General features: G+C 39.9%; 1 protein-coding gene and 1 long non-coding RNA gene across 8 annotated transcripts in view; one reads left to right on the top strand and one right to left on the bottom strand.

The window, feature by feature from the left end:
* The window catches only part of Dlgap1 (DLG associated protein 1), a 501333-nt gene extending 498262 nt beyond the window's left edge, over nucleotides 1-3071 (bottom strand). For all 3 annotated transcript variants that reach the window (XM_055610168.1, XM_055610169.1, XM_055610170.1), the window contains exon 1: nucleotides 3012-3071. The gene's annotated coding sequence lies outside the window, so the exon portion shown is untranslated. The remainder of the gene's footprint in view (nucleotides 1-3011) is intronic.
* LOC129679206 (uncharacterized) overlaps nucleotides 1-4558 on the top strand; it is an 8913-nt gene extending 4355 nt beyond the window's left edge. For 2 of the 5 annotated variants that reach the window (XR_008720523.1, XR_008720524.1), the window contains 2 exons: nucleotides 2059-3374; nucleotides 4379-4558. This is a non-coding gene — a long non-coding RNA (uncharacterized LOC129679206). Of the gene's footprint in view, nucleotides 1-168; nucleotides 1877-2058; nucleotides 3375-4378 lie in introns of those variants that run through there. The other 3 variants (XR_008720527.1, XR_008720525.1, XR_008720526.1) reach the window with 3 other exon arrangements.
* The last annotated feature ends 261 nt before the right edge of the window (nucleotides 4559-4819 follow it).

Raw genomic sequence — 4819 nt, 5'->3', positions numbered from 1 at the left:
CCATCTACCCATCCATCCATCCATCCACCCATCCATCCACCCATCCACCCACCCACCCATCCATCCATCCATCCACCCACCCATCCATCCATCCACCCACCCATCCATCCACCCACCCATCCATCCAACCAACCATCTACCCATCCACCCACCCACCCATCCACCCACCCACTGATCCAACCATCTACCCATCCATTCATCCATTCATCCATCCATCCATCCATCCATCCATCCATCCATCCATCAATATTTACTATTCTCCAAAGTTTATATTGCAGTAGGGGACAGGAGATATATCTGGGGACTTAGTATACAAACTTTCATGATATTAAGATCTTATTTCACAGTTGGAGCAAAGGCTCGGAGGTTAAGAGTAACTACTGCTCTTGCAGAGGACCTGAGTTTGGTCTTCAGCACCGATATGGTAGCTCACCACTATGTATAACTTCAGTGCCAGGGCATTTGATACCCTCTTTTGGCCTTCATGAGCAGTGAAACCATATGGTGCATATACATACATGCAGGCACACACTCATACACATAAAAAAGAAAAAAATCATCTAGAAAAAGGATCTTATGTATTTTTATCTTTTTTTTCTCTTTTTTGAGTCAATGTCTCACTTTGTAGCACTGGCTGCTGGCCTAGAACACTGTATGTGAGCAGAATGGCTTTGAACTAGGAAACCTCCCTGCCACTGCCGCCCCAGTGCTGGGAATAAAGGCTTGTGCCACCATGTCCAGCTATTAAATCTCATCTCATTCCAAGAGACTCAGATCCTGTCTGAAGTTAACCTAACTTTCCACAATATGAGCCTCGTCTCTCTCTAACTCAGTCTGTAACACGAGCCTCATCGTTCCACCCAGATCATTCTGTTTATAGCGCAGCTCTCCAAGTCAGGTGTCTGAACAAACAGGTAGGCACCTGCTCAAAGCTCATTGGAAGTGTACATTCCTGACCTCATCCTGCACTGATCTATGCCAGACAACCGCAGACCCACAAACACAATCGAAAGCTTGACAGACCACAGATAGTTGTAGACAGTGTGTTACACCACTGGTAAGTGAAATCAAAGAGTAAAAGTAAGCCAGAAAACTGACTGGCAGGCTTTAAAAACCTCAGAATTAGCAGTTTGGATAACAATGGAGAATATTTGTCCTGAGCTAAAACCAGGTGTAATCAGAGCTTTCCCACTGCAAGATTGGAAGTCAAAGGAAGCTGTGATGGTACAGAGGTGGCTGCAAGTGCAGTAAGGAGATGGTTGTCATCTCAAAGTCCCCGGGGAAATTCACTCTTTTTGCATCTCATCCTCAGGAACAGACTTGATCTGAGCAACACCTCCCCACTGTCAATGAAGTCTTGTCAACTCAGGGTCTGCCTCCTTTTGGTTTTTTTGCCATGTCATCTGCCACAACTTCCCTGGCCCCACTATCCATCACCTTCTCCTGCCAATGCTCCTTGCACGCCATTTTCATTGCTCTCATTAGAAAGTTGTATAGCACTATGCACTAATTGAGATGTTTGCTAAAAAAATGTCTGCTTGTAGATTACATAATTAATAGCTATTCCTTTCTAGTCACAACTTACTGTGTGATTTTATAGATTTTAACAAAACCACTGTTTTTATCCAACTTTTTTTTATTGTTTAACATTCTAATGCTGAAAAAAGAAGAAAGGAGTCGGGAGCAGTGAGATGAACTAGATAGTAAGTGGGCTTAACAGGAAGTTCATATACTAAATATGGTGGAATGAGAGAACCAACTCCCTCAAATGATCCTCTGGAGATGAGAGAGAAAGAGACAGAGAGAGAAAGAGATGGAGGAGAGAGACAAAGAGTAAACACACATGTGTGCACACTCTCAATGTGAATAATACTCAGTAAGTAACTTCCAAAGTACCATTAAATGTTATTACATTAGCCATAACTATTTCTAAAATGCTCAACACACTTTGAAATCTATTGTGCGTATATATATTTATATAATAAATAGTATATATATATATATATATATATATATATATATCATAATGCCAAAATGCATCTCTCATTTTGATCACAGATCTATTGGTAAAAGTTTATCTCGGAACAGTTCAGTTTGGCTCCCTGACACGAAGCTCTTTCCTCTCGATGCTTCATCCAGGAGAAAAATGACCTGCTTCAAAATCCAGCAAAAGGGGGTGTAACATAGTCATTGATTGGCTGAATAAGACCTCTGGACCACGTGCAATTGCAGCCACAGCTGCAGAGATGGACATTTCCATCAGGTTCTCTTTGCCTTTATAATGTCGGCAGAATGTTGGTATGCAGTTCAGTCTACACTCAACCTTATTATCCTTCTCATGTACCAGTAAGAAGGCCCGGCTGCTCTTATCTGGATTCGTGGGATCACCTTCCCAGCAAAGTGCCATTTTCAAGTCCTTGTCTTTGTTGTACAAATAACCCAAACAGGACAGTAGCTTACTAATGTATTCAGCAATATTAATCCCCTTCTGATCTGACATTACGTGTAACACATTTGACTTATATATTTTATGGTCTTTTCCTCCTAACAGAGCCCATGAAAGAAAGAGAGTGGAGATGGTAGCATGGGCGTCAGCATTTTCACTGCCTCTCCTACCAGATTTACATCGAAGTGGGCATGTCTGTGCTGATGAATGCAAATTTGTACAGCACGTAAAGAAAATGCAAAGTGATTCTGTGCCATCAATTTCTTTCATTCCATGCTTAATGTCAGGTCCGGTATTTTATCTCACAGTCCTGAAAATTGCATTTGCCTGATCTGACATTCTAGATTGATAACAATAATCACTACAGATGCAAACTCTACCTTGATCAAAATCTGTACAGGTAACCATGGAGTTAAAAAACAGACTTTAAATTCTTCAGCCTCCTATGGCTTTGGAACTTTAAGGTAGAAATATATCACATTATAAAAAGAGAAGAACTGTTTCATGTAGTGCCTCGTAAGAGGGAATTGTAGAAGTGGGTTATACAAAGGAAATGAAGTTTTACCTTTGACGATCACTCCTCCATTTTTTAAAAAAATGTTTCTTTTTTTCTTTTACGCTTCCAACACAGAAAAAGATCCTAACTTCAGGTTGTTGTGATATTGTTAGCCAGATGTCACTCTTGGTATGTGATGTTCAACTGCTCTGAAAAATAACAAATGCAATAATTAGACATGATGACTCATTCGAAACAGAAACTCACTGAGGACTGATCTCATAAAAATGACACTGGGAGCCATTAAATCCACTGATGTGAGACAAAGAAATCTACATGGTGGTTCTTGTGACGATATTGCACTCGGTATCTTTATGCATCTCAGAAAATCAAATCAACCAGAAAATAAAAACATTTATGTCACTATTATAGGTAAGTTTGATATTCTACAAAATGCTTGTCTATAATCATCACTTATATTCTCTTTAAAAAGTAATAAACAGAGGTAGGGAGGAATGACTCAGGGGTTAAGAGTACATTTTCCTTTTGCAGAGGACACAAATTCAGGTCCTGGCACCCCAGCATCTGAAGGCTCACAGCCATCTGCAATGCTGGCTCCAGGGACCTGATGCCTCTGGGCTCTGCAGGCACCTGCATTCATGTGCAAAGACCCTCCCCCAAACACACACAGCTGAAAATAATAAACATAAATCTTTAAAAAGTAATGAAGTATGACTATCAAATACATGACTTTGTAAGGTAAAACATATGTACAAGATTTCAGTCACTTTCTGGGAATTACATATTTTATTAATACTGCAAGTAACTAACTATGGTTTTAAAAGGAGTAAAAACTGGCATTATTCCCATAGTGATGTCTATTTCTTTGACCTTATAGCAGGATCCAGCATGGCATACTATTCCCAAGTGTACAACTGTGGGCTTTCTGATGTTTAAGCCAAGCCATTCATGAGATGATCTATGATCTTTTCTTACGAAGTGGCTACACAGAAATTATATCTGGGCTCCCTTGTGAGACAGAGCTTCCCTCACATCACAACACATGCTGTGAGTGGAGCTGTGACTCTTCTTTCTAGCAGGTCACAGACAGAGCTCATCACACAAATGGCCCGATGTTTTACAGTGTTGGGGTACACTAAGATCTACTCTTGTTTTCTTGCTTTTTTTTTTAAGCAACATAATTCTCTGTGCCTTGGTAGCATATAAAAATACTTTCAGAAGAGAAAAATAGATTCAAGCAATAAGTAAAAATGTAGTCAGATTCACAATTGAGATTAACGTGACTGTTGTTTTTTTAAACAAAATCAGCACTTTATTTAGATTGAAATAAACTATACAAAATTGATTTTATTCACCAAAACATTTTTCTGTATTATATATTTTTTAGATAAACCACAAAACATTTATTTTTGTAGGTTTTTGCTCATAATTCAAGATGAGGCAGTAGACATAATCACACAAAAAGAAGAAAACAGACCAGTCTGCTGCTGCCTGTGTGGATAGCCTCTGGGTCTGTCTTCACCACGAAGCAGACGTGAATTTTCCTGCGAAAAGGCCTATGAAAACGTGGGCTCAATAAACGAATGTAAACAGCAGCAACCAAAGGTGGAGAACAGTGCCTGGCTCTGCATTCCAACCGTAAATTGTTTCTTTGAGGGTCTTCCGTCCTGACAGAATCTACGTGAAAGCCACAGGCCGAGCTCACAAACCTGTCATTCCCATGACTGCCCATCACACAGTTGGCAGTACTGAAGCATGGGAGCTTAACCACTAGGCTCCACCACAGTCTTCATTTCTGTTTGTTTGTTTGTTTATCTTTTATCTATCTATCTATCTATCTATCTATCTATCTATCT

This window comes from Psammomys obesus, unplaced genomic scaffold (assembly GCF_907164565.1).
Source record: "Psammomys obesus unplaced genomic scaffold, mPsaObe1.curated_primary_1811, whole genome shotgun sequence".
NCBI classification, from domain to species: Eukaryota; Metazoa; Chordata; class Mammalia; order Rodentia; family Muridae; genus Psammomys; species Psammomys obesus.
This window is presented reverse-complemented; position numbering and strand designations above follow the sequence as displayed.